Here is an 18,443-nt window from a genome sequence, read left to right on the forward strand (position 1 = left end):
TTGAATGCACAGAACAGAAAGAATTTTCACAGAATGCTACTGTGTAGTTTATATTTGAATATATTCCTTTTTCCACTATTACCCTCTTAGCGCTCCGAATGTCCACTTGCATTTTCTACAGAAAGAGTGTTCAGAACTGCGCAATCAAAAGTATGGTTTAACTCTGTTAGCTTAACGAACATATCAGAAATAAGTTTCACACAATGCTTCTGTGTAGTTTTTATTTGAAGATATTATTTTTCCCAATATAGGCCTCTTAGCGCTCAGAATGTCCAATTGCAGTTTCTACAGAAAGAGTGTTTCAGAAAGGCTCAATCAAAAGTAAGGTTCAACTCTGTTAGTTGAATGCACAGAACAGAAAGAAGTTTCATACAATGCTTCTGTGTAGTTTATATTTGAACATATTCTTTTTTCCACTATTACCCACTTAGCGTTACGAATGTCCAGTTGCATTTTCTACAGACAGAGTGTTTCAAAACTGCTCAATCAAAAGTATGGTTTAACTCTGTTAGCTGAATGCTCAGATCAGAAAGAAGTTTCACAGAATGCTTCTGTGTAGTTTATATTTGAATATATTCCTTTTTCCACTACTACTCTCTTAGCGCTCCTAATGTCCAGTTGCATTTTCTACAGAAAGAGTGTTCAGATCTGCTCAATCAAAAGTATGGTTTAACTCTGTTAGCTGAATGCAGAGATCAGAAAGAAGTTTCACAGAATGATTCTGTGTAGTTTATATTTGGAGACATTCCTTTTTCCACTATTACCCTCTTAGCGCTCCGAATCTCCACTTGCATTTTCTACAGAAAGTGTGTTTCAGAACGGCTCAATCAAAACTAAGGTTCAACTCTTTTAGTTGAACAAACAGAACAGAAAGAAGTTTCACACAATTCTTCTGTGTAGTTTTTATTTGTAGACATTCTTTTTCCCAATATAGGCCTCTTAGCGCTCAGAATGTCCAATTGCAGTTTCTACAGAAAGAGTGTTTCAGAACGGCTCAATCAAAAGTAAGGTTCAACTCTGTTAGTTGAATGCACAGAACAGAAAGAAGTTTCATACAATGCTTCTGTGTAGTTTGTATTTGAACATATTCTTTTTTCCACTATTACCCACTTAGCGCTACGAATGTCCAGTTGCATTTTCTACAGACAGAGTGTTTCAAAACTGCTCAATCAAAAGTACGGTTTAACTCTGTTAGCTGAATGCTCAGATCAGAAAGAAGTTTCACAGAATGCTTCTGTGAAGTTTATATTTGAATATATTCCTTTTTCCACTACTACGCTCTTAGCGCTCCAAATGTCCAGTTGCATTTTCTACAGAAAGAGTGTTCAGATCTGCTCAATCAAAAGTATGGTTTAACTCTGTTAGCTGAATGCACAGATCAGAAAGGTGTTTCACCGAATGATTCTGTGTAGTTTATATTTGAAGACATTCCTTTTTCCACTCTTACCCTCTTAGCGCTCCGAATCTCCACTTGCATTTTCTACAAAAAGAGTGTTTCATAACTGCTCAATCAAAAATATGTTTTATCTCTGTTAACTGAATTTACAGATCAGAAATAAGTTTCACAGAATGCATCTGTGTAGTTTTTATTTGAAGATATTCTTTTTCCCAATGTAGGCCTCTTAGCGCTTAGCATGTCCATTGCAGTTTCTACAGAAAGAGTGTTTCAGAACGGCTCAATCAAAAGTAAGGTTCAACTCTGTTAGTTGAATGCACAGAACAGAAAGAATTTTCACAGAATGCTACTGTGTAGTTTATATTTGAATATATTCCTTTTTCCACTATTACCCTCTTAGCGCTCCGAATGTCCACTTGCATTTTCTACAGAAAGAGTGTTCAGAACTGCGCAATCAAAAGTATGGTTTAACTCTGTTAGCTTAACGAACATATCAGAAATAAGTTTCACACAATGCTTCTGTGTAGTTTTTATTTGAAGATATTATTTTTCCCAATATAGGCCTCTTAGCGCTCAGAATGTCCAATTGCAGTTTCTACAGAAAGAGTGTTTCAGAAAGGCTCAATCAAAAGTAAGGTTCAACTCTGTTAGTTGAATGCACAGAACAGAAAGAAGTTTCATACAATGCTTCTGTGTAGTTTATATTTGAACATATTCTTTTTTCCACTATTACCCACTTAGCGTTACGAATGTCCAGTTGCATTTTCTACAGACAGAGTGTTTCAAAACTGCTCAATCAAAAGTATGGTTTAACTCTGTTAGCTGAATGCTCAGATCAGAAAGAAGTTTCACAGAATGCTTCTGTGTAGTTTATATTTGAATATATTCCTTTTTCCACTACTACTCTCTTAGCGCTCCTAATGTCCAGTTGCATTTTCTACAGAAAGAGTGTTCAGATCTGCTCAATCAAAAGTATGGTTTAACTCTGTTAGCTGAATGCAGAGATCAGAAAGAAGTTTCACAGAATGATTCTGTGTAGTTTATATTTGGAGACATTCCTTTTTCCACTATTACCCTCTTAGCGCTCCGAATCTCCACTTGCATTTTCTACAGAAAGTGTGTTTCAGAACGGCTCAATCAAAACTAAGGTTCAACTCTTTTAGTTGAACAAACAGAACAGAAAGAAGTTTCACACAATTCTTCTGTGTAGTTTTTATTTGTAGACATTCTTTTTCCCAATATAGGCCTCTTAGCGCTCAGAATGTCCAATTGCAGTTTCTACAGAAAGAGTGTTTCAGAACGGCTCAATCAAAAGTAGGGTTCAAATCTGTTAGTTGAATGCACAGAACAGAAGGAAGTTTCATACAATGCTTCTGTGTAGTTTATATTTGAACATATTCTTTTTTCCACTATTACCCACTTAGGGCTACGAATGTCCAGTTGCATTTTCTACAGACAGAGTGTTTCAGAACTGCTCAATCAAAAGTATGGTTTAACTCTGTTAGCTGAATGCTCAGATCAGAAAGAAGTTTCACAGAATGCTTCTGTGTAGTTTATATTTGAATATATTACTTTTTCCACTACTACGCTCTTAGCGCTCCAAATGTCCAGTTGCATTTCCTACAGAAAGAGTGTTCAGATCGGCTCAATCAAAAGTATGGTTTAACTCTGTTAGCTGAATGCACAGATCAGAAAGAAGTTTCACCAAATGATTCTGTGTAGTTTATATTTGAAGACATTCCTTTTTCCACTATTATCCACTTAGCGCTCCGAATCTCAACTTGAATTTTCTACAAAAAGAGTGTTTCATAACTGCTCAATCAAAAATATGTTTTATCTCTGTTAACTGAATTTACAGATCAGAAATAAGTTTCACAGAATGCATCTGTGTAGTTTTTATTTGAAGATATTCTTTTTCCCAATGTAGGCCTCTTAGCGCTTAGCATGTAATATTGCAGTTTCTACAGAAAGAGTGTTTCAGAATGGCTCAATCAAAAGTAAGGTTCAACTCTGTTAGTTGAATGCACAGAACAGAAAGAATTTTCACTGAATGCTACTGTGTAGTTTATATTTGTATATATTCCTTTTTCCACTATTACCCTCTTAGCGCTCCGAATGTCCACTTGCATTTTCTACAGAAAGAGTGTTCAGAACTGCGCAATCAAAAGTATGGTTTAACTCTGTTAGCTTAATGAACATATCAGAAATAAGTTTCACACAATGCTTCTGTGTAGTTTTTATTTGAAGATATTATTTTTCCCAATATAGGCCTCTTAGCGCTCAGAATGTCCAATTGCAGTTTCTACAGAAAGAGTGTTTCAGAACGGCTCAATCAAAAGTAAGGTTCAACTCTGTTAGTTGAATGCACAGAACAGAAAGAAGTTTCACAGAATGCTACTGTGTAGTTTATATTTGAATATATTCTTTTTTCCACTATTACCCTCTTAGCGCTCCGAATGTCCACTTGCATTTTCTACAGAAAGAGTGTTCAGAACTGCGCAATCAAAAGTATGGTTTAACTCTGTTAGCTTAATGAACATATCAGAAATAAGTTTCACACAATGCTTCTGTGTAGTTTTTATTTGAAGATATTATTTTTCCCAATATAGGCCTCTTAGCGCTCAGAATGTCCAATTGCAGTTTCTACAGAAAGAGTGTTTCAGAAAGGCTCAATCAAAAGTAAGGTTCAACTCTGTTAGTTGAATGCACAGAACAGAAAAAAGTTTCATACAATGCTTCTCTGTAGTTTATATTTGAACATATTCTTTTTTCCACTATTACCCACTTAGCGCTACGAATGTCCACTTGCATTTTCTACAGACAGAGTGTTTCAAAACTGCTCAATCAAAAGTATGGTTTAACTCTGTTAGCTGAATGCTCAGATCAGAAAGGAGTTTCACAGAATGCTTCTGTGTAGTTTATATTTGAATATATTCCTTTTTCCACTACTACTCTCTTAGCGCTCCAAATGTCCAGTTGCATTTTCTACAGAAAGAGTGTTCAGATCTGCTCAATCAAATGTATGGTTTAACTCTGTTAGCTGAATGCAGAGATCAGAAAGAAGTTTCACAGAATGATTCTGTGTAGTTTATATTTGGAGACATTCCTTTTTCCACTATTACCCTCTTAGCGCTCCGAATCTCCACTTGCATTTTCTACAGAAAGAGTGTTTCAGAACGGCTCAATCAAAACTAAGGTTCAACTCTTTTAGTTGAACAAACAGAACAGAAAGAAGTTTCACACAATTCTTCTGTGTAGTTTTTATTTGTAGACATTCTTTTTCCGAATATAGGCCTCTTAGCGCTCAGAATGTCCAATTGCAGTTTCTACAGAAAGAGTGTTTCAGAACGGCTCAATCAAAAGTAAGGTTCAACTCTGTTAGTTGAATGCACAGAACAGAAAGAAGTTTCATACAATGCTTCTGTGTAGTTTGTATTTGAACATATTCTTTTTTCCACTATTACCCACTTAGCGCTACGAATGTCCAGTTGCATTTTCTACAGACAGAGTGTTTCAAAACTGCTCAATCAAAAGTATGGTTTAACTCTGTTAGCTGAATGCTCAGATCAGAAAGAAGTTTCACAGAATGCTTCTGTGAAGTTTATATTTGAATATATTCCTTTTTCCACTACTACGCTCTTAGCGCTCCAAATGTCCAGTTGCATTTTCTACAGAAAGAGTGTTCAGATCTGCTCAATCAAAAGTATGGTTTAACTCTGTTAGCTGAATGCACAGATCAGAAAGGTGTTTCACCGAATGATTCTGTGTAGTTTATATTTGAAGACATTCCTTTTTCCACTCTTACCCTCTTAGCGCTCCGAATCTCCACTTGCATTTTCTACAAAAAGAGTGTTTCATAACTGCTCAATCAAAAATATGTTTTATCTCTGTTAACTGAATTTACAGATCAGAAATAAGTTTCACAGAATGCATCTGTGTAGTTTTTATTTGAAGATATTCTTTTTCCCAATGTAGGCCTCTTAGCGCTTAGCATGTCCATTGCAGTTTCTACAGAAAGAGTGTTTCAGAACGGCTCAATCAAAAGTAAGGTTCAACTCTGTTAGTTGAATGCACAGAACAGAAAGAATTTTCACAGAATGCTACTGTGTAGTTTATATTTGAATATATTCCTTTTTCCACTATTACCCTCTTAGCGCTCCGAATGTCCACTTGCATTTTCTACAGAAAGAGTGTTCAGAACTGCGCAATCAAAAGTATGGTTTAACTCTGTTAGCTTAATGAACATATCAGAAATAAGTTTCACACAATGCTTCTGTGTAGTTTTTATTTGAAGATATTATTTTTCCCAATATAGGCCTCTTAGCGCTCAGAATGTCCAATTGCAGTTTCTACAGAAAGAGTGTTTCAGAACGGCTCAATCAAAAGTAAGGTTCAACTCTGTTAGTTGAATGCACAGAACAGAAAGAAGTTTCACAGAGTGCTACTGTGTAGTTTATATTTGAATATATTCTTTTTTCCACTATTACCCTCTTAGCGCTCCGAATGTCCACTTGCATTTTCTACAGAAAGAGTGTTCAGAACTGCGCAATCAAAAGTATGGTTTAACTCTGTTAGCTTAATGAACATATCAGAAATAAGTTTCACACAATGCTTCTGTGTAGTTTTTATTTGAAGATATTATTTTTCCCAATATAGGCCTCTTAGCGCTCAGAATGTCCAATTGCAGTTTCTACAGAAAGAGTGTTTCAGAAAGGCTCAATCAAAAGTAAGGTTCAACTCTGTTAGTTGAATGCACAGAACAGAAAGAAGTTTCATACAATGCTTCTCTGTAGTTTATATTTGAACATATTCTTTTTTCCACTATTACCCACTTAGCGCTACGAATGTTCACTTGCATTTTCTACAGACAGAGTGTTTCAAAACTGCTCAATCAAAAGTATGGTTTAACTCTGTTAGCTGAATGCTCAGATCAGAAAGAAGTTTCACAGAATGCTTCTGTGTAGTTTATATTTGAATATATTCCTTTTTCCACTACTACGCTCTTAGCGCTCCAAATGTCCAGTTGCATTTCCTACAGAAAGAGTGTTCAGATCTGCTCAATCAAAAGTATGGTTTAACTCTGTTAGCTGAATGCACAGATCAGAAAGAAGTTTCACAGAATGATTCTGTGTAGTTTATATTTGGAGACATTCCTTTTTCCACTATTACCCTCTTAGCGCTCCGAATCTCCACTTGCATTTTCTACAGAAAGAGTGTTTCAGAACGGCTCAATCAAAACTAAGGTTCAACTCTATTAGTTGAACAAACAGAACAGAAAGAAGTTTCACACAATTCTTCTGTGTAGTTTTTATTTGTAGACATTCTTTTTCCCAATATAGGCCTCTTAGCGCTCAGAATGTCCAATTGCAGTTTCTACAGAAAGAGTGTTTCAGAACGGCTCAATCAAAAGTAAGGTTCAACTCTGTTAGTTGAATGCACAGAACAGAAAGAAGTTTCATACAATGCTTCTGTGTAGTTTATATTTGAACATATTCTTTTTTCCACTATTACCCACATAGCGCTACGAAAGTCCAGTTGCATTTTCTACAGACAGAGTGTTTCAAAACTGCTCAATCAAAGTATGGTTTAACTCTGTTAGCTGAATGCTCAGATCAGAAAGAAGTTTCACAGAATGCTTCTGTGTAGTTTATATTTGAATATATTCCTTTTTCCACTACTACGCTCTTAGCGCTCCAAATGTCCAGTTGCATTTTTTACAGAAAGAGTGTTCAGATCTGCTCAATCAAAAGTATGGTTTAACTCTGTTAGCTGAATGCACAGATCAGAAAGAAGTTTCACCGAATGATTCTGTGTAGTTTATATTTGAAGACATTCCTTTTTCCACTCTTACCCTCTTAGCGCTCCGAATCTCCACTTGCATTTTCTACAAAAAGAGTGTTTCATAACTGCTCAATCAAAAATATGTTTTATCTCTGTTAACTGAATTTACAAATCAGAAATAAGTTTCACAGAATGCATCTGTGTAGTTTTTATTTGAAGATATTCTTTTTCCCAATGTAGGCCTCTTAGCGCTTAGCATGTCCATTGCAGTTTCTACAGAAAGAGTGTTTCAGAACGGCTCAATCAAAAGTAAGGTTCAACTCTGTTAGTTGAATGCACAGAACAGAAAGAATTTTCACAGAATGCTACTGTGTAGTTTATATTTGAATATATTCCTTTTTCCACTATTACCCTCTTAGCGCTCCGAATGTCCAATTGCATTTTCTACAGAAAGAGTGTTCAGAACTGCGCAATCAAAAGTATGGTTTAACTCTGTTAGCTTAACGAACATATCAGAAATAAGTTTCACACAATGCTTCTGTGTAGTTTTTATTTGAAGATATTATTTTTCCCAATATAGGCCTCTTAGCGCTCAGAATGTCCAATTGCAGTTTCTACAGAAAGAGTGTTTCAGAAAGGCTCAATCAAAAGTAAGGTTCAACTCTGTTAGTTGAATGCACAGAACAGAAAGAATTTTCATACAATGCTTCTGTGTAGTTTATATTTGAACATATTCTTTTTTCCACTATTACCCACTTAGCGTTACGAATGTCCAGTTGCATTTTCTACAGACAGAGTGTTTCAAAACTGCTCAATCAAAAGTATGGTTTAACTCTGTTAGCTGAATGCTCAGATCAGAAAGAAGTTTCACAGAATGCTTCTGTGTAGTTTATATTTGAATATATTCCTTTTTCCACTACTACTCTCTTAGCGCTCCTAATGTCCAGTTGCATTTTCTACAGAAAGAGTGTTCAGATCTGTTCAATCAAAAGTATGGTTTAACTCTGTTAGCTGAATGCAGAGATCAGAAAGAAGTTTCACAGAATGATTCTGTGTAGTTTATATTTGGAGACATTCCTTTTTCCACTATTACCCTCTTAGCGCTCCGAATCTCCACTTGCATTTTCTACAGAAAGTGTGTTTCAGAACGGCTCAATCAAAACTAAGGTTCAACTCTTTTAGTTGAACAAACAGAACAGAAAGAAGTTTCACACAATTCTTCTGTGTAGTTTTTATTTGTAGACATTCTTTTTCCCAATATAGGCCTCTTAGCGCTCAGAATGTCCAATTGCAGTTTCTACAGAAAGAGTGTTTCAGAACGGCTCAATCAAAAGTAGGGTTCAAATCTGTTAGTTGAATGCACAGAACAGAAGGAAGTTTCATACAATGCTTCTGTGTAGTTTATATTTGAACATATTCTTTTTTCCACTATTACCCACTTAGGGCTACGAATGTCCACTTGCATTTTCTACAGAAAGAGTGTTCAGAACTGCGCAATCAAAAGTATGGTTTAACTCTGTTAGCTTAATGAACATATCAGAAATAAGTTTCACACAATGCTTCTGTGTAGTTTTTATTTGAAGATATTATTTTTCCCAATATAGGCCTCTTAGCGCTCAGAATGTCCAATTGCAGTTTCTACAGAAAGAGTGTTTCAGAAAGGCTCAATCAAAAGTAAGGTTCAACTCTGTTAGTTGAATGCACAGAACAGAAAGAAGTTTCACAGAATGCTACTGTGTAGTTTATATTTGAATATATTCTTTTTTCCACTATTACCCTCTTAGCGCTCCGAATGTCCACTTGCATTTTCTACAGAAAGAGTGTTCAGAACTGCGCAATCAAAAGTATGGTTTAACTCTGTTAGCTTAATGAACATATCAGAAATAAGTTTCACACAATGCTTCTGTGTAGTTTTTATTTGAAGACATTATTTTTCCCAATATAGGCCTCTTAGCGCTCAGAATGTCCAATTGCAGTTTCTACAGAAAGAGTGTTTCAGAAAGGCTCAATCAAAAGTAAGGTTCAACTCTGTTAGTTGAATGCACAGAACAGAAAGAAGTTTCATACAATGCTTCTCTGTAGTTTATATTTGAACATATTCTTTTTTCCACTATTACCCACTTAGCGTTACGAATGTCCAGTTGCATTTTCTACAGACAGAGTGTTTCAAAACTGCTCAATCAAAAGTATGGTTTAACTCTGTTAGCTGAATGCTCAGATCAGAAAGAAGTTTCACAGAATGCTTCTGTGTAGTTTATATTTGAATATATTCCTTTTTCCACTACTACTCTCTTAGCGCTCCTAATGTCCAGTTGCATTTTCTACAGAAAGAGTGTTCAGATCTGCTCAATCAAAAGTATGGTTTAACTCTGTTAGCTGAATGCAGAGATCAGAAAGAAGTTTCACAGAATGATTCTGTGTAGTTTATATTTGGAGACATTCCTTTTTCCACTATTACCCTCTTAGCGCTCCGAATCTCCACTTGCATTTTCTACAGAAAGTGTGTTTCAGAACGGCTCAATCAAAATTAAGGTTCAACTCTTTTAGTTGAACAAACAGAACAGAAAGAAGTTTCACACAATTCTTCTGTGTAGTTTTTATTTGTAGACATTCTTTTTCCCAATATAGGCCTCTTAGCGCTCAGAATGTCCAATTGCAGTTTCTACAGAAAGAGTGTTTCAGAACGGCTCAATCAAAAGTAGGGTTCAAATCTGTTAGTTGAATGCACAGAACAGAAGGAAGTTTCATACAATGCTTCTGTGTAGTTTATATTTGAACATATTCTTTTTTCCACTATTACCCACTTAGGGCTACGAATGTCCAGTTGCATTTTCTACAGACAGAGTGTTTCAAAACTGCTCAATCAAAAGTATTTTTTAACTCTGTTAGCTGAATGCTCAGATCAGAAAGAAGTTTCACAGAATGCTTCTGTGTAGTTTATATTTGAATATATTACTTTTTCCACTACTACGCTCTTAGCGCTCCAAATGTCCAGTTGCATTTCCTACAGAAAGAGTGTTCAGATCGGCTCAATCAAAATTATGGTTTAACTCTGTTAGCTGAATGCACAGATCAGAAAGAAGTTTCACCAAATGATTCTGTGTAGTTTATATTTGAAGACATTCCTTTTTCCACTATTATCCACTTAGCGCTCCGAATCTCAACTTGAATTTTCTACAAAAAGAGTGTTTCATAACTGCTCAATCAAAAATATGTTTTATCTCTGTTAACTGAATTTACAGATCAGAAATAAGTTTCACAGAATGCATCTGTGTAGTTTTTATTTGAAGATAATCTTTTTCCCAATGTAGGCCTCTTAGCGCTTAGCATGTAATATTGCAGTTTCTACAGAAAGAGTGTTTCAGAATGGCTCAATCAAAAGTAAGGTTCAACTCTGTTAGTTGAATGCACAGAACAGAAAGAATTTTCACAGAATGCTACTGTGTGGTTTATATTTGTATATATTCCTTTTTCCACTATTACCCTCTTAGCGCTCCGAATGTCCACTTGCATTTTCTACAGAAAGAGTGTTCAGAACTGCGCAATCAAAAGTATGGTTTAACTCTGTTAGCTTAATGAACATATCAGAAATAAGTTTCACACAATGCTTCTGTGTAGTTTTTATTTGAAGATATTATTTTTCCCAATATAGGCCTCTTAGCGCTCAGAATGTCCAATTGCAGTTTCTACAGAAAGAGTGTTTCAGAACGGCTCAATCAAAAGTAAGGTTCAACTCTGTTAGTTGAATGCACAGAACAGAAAGAAGTTTCACAGAATGCTACTGTGTAGTTTATATTTGAATATATTCTTTTTTCCACTATTACCCTCTTAGCGCTCCGAATGTCCACTTGCATTTTCTACAGAAAGAGTGTTCAGAACTGCGCAATCAAAAGTATGGTTTAACTCTGTTAGCTTAACGAACATATCAGAAATAAGTTTCACACAATGCTTCTGTGTAGTTTTTATTTGAAGATATTATTTTTCCCAATATAGGCCTCTTAGCGCTCAGAATGTCCAATTGCAGTTTCTACAGAAAGAGTGTTTCAGAAAGGCTCAATCAAAAGTAAGGTTCAACTCTGTTAGTTGAATGCACAGAACAGAAAGAAGTTTCATACAATGCTTCTCTGTAGTTTATATTTGAACATATTCTTTTTTCCACTATTACCCACTTAGCGCTACGAATGTCCACTTGCATTTTCTACAGACAGAGTGTTTCAAAACTGCTCAATCAAAAGTATGGTTTAACTCTGTTAGCTGAATGCTCAGATTAGAAAGGAGTTTCACAGAATGCTTCTGTGTAGTTTATATTTGAATATATTCCTTTTTCCACTACTACTCTCTTAGCGCTCCAAATGTCCAGTTGCATTTTCTACAGAAAGAGTATTCAGATCTGCTCAATCAAAAGTATGGTTTAACTCCGTTAGCTGAATGCACAGATCACAAAGAAGTTTCACAGAATGATTCTGTGTAGTTTATATTTGGAGACATTCCTTTTTCCACTATTACCCTCTTAGCGCTCCGAATCTCCACTTGCATTTTCTACAGAAAGAGTGTTTCAGAACGGCTCAATCAAAACTAAGGTTCAACTCTTTTAGTTGAACAAACAGAACAGAAAGAAGTTTCACACAATTCTTCTGTGTAGTTTTTATTTGTAGACATTCTTTTTCCGAATATAGGCCTCTTAGCGCTCTGAATGTCCAATTGCAGTTTCTACAGAAAGAGTGTTTCAGAACGGCTCAATCAAAAGTAAGGTTCAACTCTGTTAGTTGAATGCACAGAACAGAAAGAAGTTTCATACAATGCTTCTGTGTAGTTTGTATTTGAACATATTCTTTTTTCCACTATTACCCACTTAGCGCTACGAATGTCCAGTTGCATTTTCTACAGACAGAGTGTTTCAAAACTGCTCAATCAAAAGTATGGTTTAACTCTGTTAGCTGAATGCTCAGATCAGAAAGAAGTTTCACAGAATGCTTCTGTGAAGTTTATATTTGAATATATTCCTTTTTCCACTACTACGCTCTTAGCGCTCCAAATGTCCAGTTGCATTTTCTACAGAAAGAGTGTTCAGATCTGCTCAATCAAAAGTATGGTTTAACTCTGTTAGCTGAATGCACAGATCAGAAAGATGTTTCACCGAATGATTCTGTGTAGTTTATATTTGAAGACATTCCTTTTTCCACTATTACCCTCTTAGCGCTCCGAATCTCCACTTGCATTTTCTACAAAAAGAGTGTTTCATAACTGCTCAATCAAAAATATGTTTTATCTCTGTTAACTGAATTTACAGATCAGAAATAAGTTTCACAGAATGCATCTGTGTAGTTTTTATTTGAAGATATTCTTTTTCCCAATGTAGGCCTCTTAGCGCTTAGCATGTCCATTGCAGTTTCTACAGAAAGAGTGTTTCAGAACGGCTCAATCAAAAGTAAGGTTCAACTCTGTTAGTTGAATGCACAGAACAGAAAGAATTTTCACAGAATGCTACTGTGTAGTTTATATTTGAATATATTCCTTTTTCCACTATTACCCTCTTAGCGCTCCGAATGTCCACTTGCATTTTCTACAGAAAGAGTGTTCAGAACTGCGCAATCAAAAGTATGGTTTAACTCTGTTAGCTTAACGAACATATCAGAAATAAGTTTCACACAATGCTTCTGTGTAGTTTTTATTTGAAGATATTATTTTTCCCAATATAGGCCTCTTAGCGCTCAGAATGTCCAATTGCAGTTTCTACAGAAAGAGTGTTTCAGAAAGACTCAATCAAAAGTAAGGTTCAACTCTGTTAGTTGAATGCACAGAACAGAAAGAAGTTTCATACAATGCTTCTGTGTAGTTTATATTTGAACATATTCTTTTTTCCACTATTACCCAATTAGCGTTACGAATGTCCAGTTGCATTTTCTACAGACAGAGTGTTTCAAAACTGCTCAATCAAAAGTATGGTTTAACTCTGTTAGCTGAATGCTCAGATCAGAAAGAAGTTTCACAGAATGCTTCTGTGTAGTTTATATTTGAATATATTCCTTTTTCCACTACTACTCTCTTAGCGCTCCTAATGTCCAGTTGCATTTTCTACAGAAAGAGTGTTCAGATCTGCTCAATCAAAAGTATGGTTTAACTCTGTTAGCTGAATGCACAGATCAGAAAGAAGTTTCACAGAATGATTCTGTGTAGTTTATATTTGGAGACATTCCTTTTTCCACTATTACCCTCTTAGCGCTCCGAATCTCCACTTGCATTTTCTACAGAAAGTGTGTTTCAGAACGGCTCAATCAAAACTAAGGTTCAACTCTTTTAGTTGAACAAACAGAACAGAAAGAAGTTTCACACAATTCTTCTGTGTAGTTTTTATTTGTAGACATTCTTTTTCCCAATATAGGCCTCTTAGCGCTCAGAATGTCCAATTGCAGTTTCTACAGAAAGAGTGTTTCAGAACGGCTCAATCAAAAGTAGGGTTCAAATCTGTTAGTTGAATGCACAGAACAGAAGGAAGTTTCATACAATGCTTCTGTGTAGTTTATATTTGAACATATTCCTTTTTCCACTATTACCCACTTAGGGCTACGAATGTCCAGTTGCATTTTCTACAGACAGAGTGTTTCAAAACTGCTCAATCAAAAGTATGGTTTAACTCTGTTAGCTGAATGCTCAGATCAGAAAGAAGTTTCACAGAATGCTTCTGTGTAGTTTATATTTGAATATATTACTTTTTCCACTACTACGCTCTTAGCGCTCCAAATGTCCAGTTGCATTTCCTACAGAAAGAGTGTTCAGATCTGCTCAATCAAAAGTATGGTTTAACTCTGTTAGCTGAATGCACAGATCAGAAAGAAGTTTCACCAAATGATTCTGTGTAGTTTATATTTGAAGACATTCCTTTTTCCACTATTATCCACTTAGCGCTCCGAATCTCCACTTGCATTTTCTACAAAAAGAGTGTTTCATAACTGCTCAATCAAAAATATGTTTTATCTCTGTTAACTGAATTTACAGATCAGAAATAAGTTTCACAGAATGCATCTGTGTAGTTTTTATTTGAAGATATTCTTTTTCCCAATGTAGGCCTCTTAGCGCTTAGCATGTCCTATTGCAGTTTCTACAGAAAGAGTGTTTCAGAATGGCTCAATCAAAAGTAAGGGTCAACTCTGTTAGTTGAATGCACAGAACAGAAAGAATTTTCACAGAATGCTACTGTGTAGTTTATATTTGAATATATTCCTTTTTCCACTATTACCCTCTTAGCGCTCCGAATGTCCACTTGCATTTTCTACAGAAAGAGTGTTCAGAACTGCGCAATCAAAAGTATGGTTTAACTCTGTTAGCTTAATGAACATATCAGAAATAAGTTTCACACAATGCTTCTGTGTAGTTTTTATTTGAAGATATTATTTTTCCCAATATAGGCCTCTTAGCGCTCAGAATGTCCAATTGCAGTTTCTACAGAAAGAGTGTTTCAGAAAGGCTCAGTCAAAAGTAAGGTTCAACTCTGTTAGTTGAATGCACAGAACAGAAAGAAGTTTCACAGAATGCTACTGTGTAGTTTATATTTGAATATATTCTTTTTTCCACTATTACCCTCTTAGCGCTCCGAATGTCCACTTGCATTTTCTACAGAAAGAGTGTTCAGAACTGCGCAATCAAAGTATGGTTTAACCCTGTTAGCTTAATGAACATATCAGAAATAAGTTTCACACAATGCTTCTGTGTAGTTTTTATTTGAAGACATTATTTTTCCCAATATAGGCCTCTTAGCGCTCAGAATGTCCAATTGCAGTTTCTACAGAAAGAGTGTTTCAGAAAGGCTCAATCAAAAGTAAGGTTCAACTCTGTTAGTTGAATGCACAGAACAGAAAGAAGTTTCATACAATGCTTCTCTGTAGTTTATATTTGAACATATTCTTTTTTCCACTATTACCCACTTAGCGCTACGAATGTCCACTTGCATTTTCTACAGACAGAGTGTTTCAAAACTGCTCAATCAAAAGTATGGTTTAACTCTGTTAGCTGAATGCTCAGATCAGAAAGAAGTTTCACAGAATGCTTCTGTGTAGTTTATATTTGAATATATTCCTTTTTCCACTAATAGTCTCTTAGCGCTCCAAATGTCCAGTTGCATTTTCTACAGAAAGAGTGTTCAGATCTGCTCAATCAAAAGTATGGTTTAACTCTGTTAGCTGAATGCACAGATCACAAAGAAGTTTCACAGAATGATTCTGTGTAGTTTATATTTGGAGACATTCCTTTTTCCACTATTACCCTCTTAGCGCTCCGAATCTCCACTTGCATTTTCTACAGAAAGAGTGTTTCAGAACGGCTCAATCAAAACTAAGGTTCAACTCTTTTAGTTGAACAAACAGAACAGAAAGAAGTTTCACACAATTCTTCTGTGTAGTTTTTATTTGTAGACATTCTTTTTCCCAATATAGGCCTCTTAGCGCTCAGAGTGTCCAATTGCAGTTTCTACAGAAAGAGTGTTTCAGAACGGCTCAATCAAAAGTAAGGTTCAACTCTGTTAGTTGAATGCACAGAACAGAAAGAAGTTTCATACAATGCTTCTGTGTAGTTTGTATTTGAACATATTCTTTTTTCCACTATTACCCACTTAGCGCTACGAATGTCCAGTTGCATTTTCTACAGACAGAGTGTTTCAAAACTGCTCAATCAAAAGTATGGTTTAACTCTGTTAGCTGAATGCTCAGATCAGAAAGAAGTTTCACAGAATGCTTCTGTGAAGTTTATATTTGAATATATTCCTTTTTCCACTACTACGCTCTTAGCGCTCCAAATGTCCAGTTGCATTTTCTACAGAAAGAGTGTTCAGATCTGCTCAATCAAAAGTATGGTTTAACTCTGTTAGCTGAATGCACAGATCAGAAAGATGTTTCACCGAATGATTCTGTGTAGTTTATATTTGAAGACATTCCTTTTTCCACTATTACCCTCTTAGCGCTCCGAATCTCCACTTGCATTTTCTACAAAAAGAGTGTTTCATAACTGCTCAATCAAAAATATGTTTTATCTCTGTTAACTGAATTTACATATCAGAAATAAGTTTCACAGAATGCATCTGTGTAGTTTTTATTTGAAGATATTCTTTTTCCCAATGTAGGCCTCTTAGCGCTTAGCATGTCCATTGCAGTTTCTACAGAAAGAGTGTTTCAGAACGGCTCAATCAAAAGTAAGGTTCAACTCTGTTAGTTGAATGCACAGAACAGAAAGAATTTTCACAGAATGCTACTGTGTAGTTTATATTTGAATATATTCCTTTTTCCACTATTACCCTCTTAGCGCTCCGAATGTCCACTTGCATTTTCTACAGAAAGAGTGTTCAGAACTGCGCAATCAAAAGTATGGTTTAACTCTGTTAGCTTAACGAACATATCAGAAATAAGTTTCACACAATGCTTCTGTGTAGTTTTTATTTGAAGATATTATTTTTCCCAATATAGGCCTCTTAGCGCTCAGAATGTCCAATTGCAGTTTCTACAGAAAGAGTGTTTCAGAAAGGCTCAATCAAAAGTAAGGTTCAACTCTGTTAGTTGAATGCACAGAACAGAAAGAAGTTTCATACAATGCTTCTCTGTAGTTTATATTTGAACATATTCTTTTTTCCACTATTACCCACTTAGCGCTACGAATGTCCACTTGCATTTTCTACAGACAGAGTGTTTCAAAACTGCTCAATCAAAAGTATGGTTTAACTCTGTTAGCTGAATGCTCAGATCAGAAAGAAGTTTCACAGAATGCTTCTGTGTAGTTTATATTTGAATATATTCCTTTTTCCACTACTACTCTCTTAGCGCTCCAAATGTCCAGTTGCATTTTCTACAGAAAGAGTGTTCAGATCTGCTCAATCAAAAGTATGGTTTAACTCTCTTAGCTGAATGCACAGATCACAAAGAAGTTTCACAGAATGATTCTGTGTAGTTTATATTTGGAGACATTCCTTTTTCCACTATTACCCTCTTAGCGCTCCGAATCTCCACTTGCATTTTCTACAGAAAGAGTGTTTCAGAACGGCTCAATCAAAACTAAGGTTCAACTCTTTTAGTTGAACAAACAGAACAGAAAGAAGTTTCACACAATTCTTCTGTGTAGATTTTATTTGTAGACATTCTTTTTCCCAATATAGGCCTCTTAGCGCTCAGAATGTCCAATTGCAGTTTCTACAGAAAGAGTGTTTCAGAACGGCTCAATCAAAAGTAAGGTTCAACTCTGTTAGTTGAATGCACAGAACAGAAAGAAGTTTCATACAATGCTTCTGTGTAGTTTGTATTTGAACATATTCTTTTTTCCACTATTACCCACTTAGCGCTACGAATGTCCAGTTGCATTTTCTACAGACAGAGTGTTTCAAAACTGCTCAATCAAAAGTATGGTTTAACTCTGTTAGCTGAATGCTCAGATCAGAAAGAAGTTTCACAGAATGCTTCTGTGAAGTTTATATTTGAATATATTCCTTTTTCCACTACTACGCTCTTAGCGCTCCAAATGTCCAGTTGCATTTTCTACAGAAAGAGTGTTCAGATCTGCTCAATCCAAAGTATGGTTTAACTCTGTTAGCTGAATGCACAGATCAGAAAGATGTTTCACCGAATGATTCTGTGTAGTTTATATTTGAAGACATTCCTTTTTCCACTATTACCCTCTTAGCGCTCCGAATCTCCACTTGCATTTTCTACAAAAAGAGTGTTTCATAACTGCTCAATCAAAAATATGTTTTATCTCTGTTAACTGAATTTACAGATCAGAAATAAGTTTCACAGAATGCATCTGTGTAGTTTTTATTTGAAGATATTCTTTTTCCCAATGTAGGCCTCTTAGCGCTTAGCATGTCCATTGCAGTTTCTACAGAAAGAGTGTTTCAGAACGGCTCAATCAAAAGTAAGGTTCAACTCTGTTAGTTGATTGCACAGAACAGAAAGAATTTTCACAGAATGCTACTGTGTAGTTTATATTTGAATATATTCCTTTTTCCACTATTACCCTCTTAGCGCTCCGAATGTCCACTTGCATTTTCTACAGAAAGAGTGTTCAGAACTGCGCAATCAAAAGTATGGTTTAACTCTGTTAGCTTAACGAACATATCAGAAATAAGTTTCACACAATGCTTCTGTGTAGTTTTTATTTGAAGGTATTATTTTTCCCAATATAGGCCTCTTAGCGCTCAGAATGTCCAATTGCAGTTTCTACAGAAAGAGTGTTTCAGAAAGGCTCAATCAAAAGTAAGGTTCAACTCTGTTAGTTGAATGCACAGAACAGA

Source organism: Symphalangus syndactylus, chromosome 17 (genome assembly GCF_028878055.3).
Source record: "Symphalangus syndactylus isolate Jambi chromosome 17, NHGRI_mSymSyn1-v2.1_pri, whole genome shotgun sequence".
Lineage (NCBI taxonomy): Eukaryota > Metazoa > Chordata > Mammalia > Primates > Hylobatidae > Symphalangus > Symphalangus syndactylus.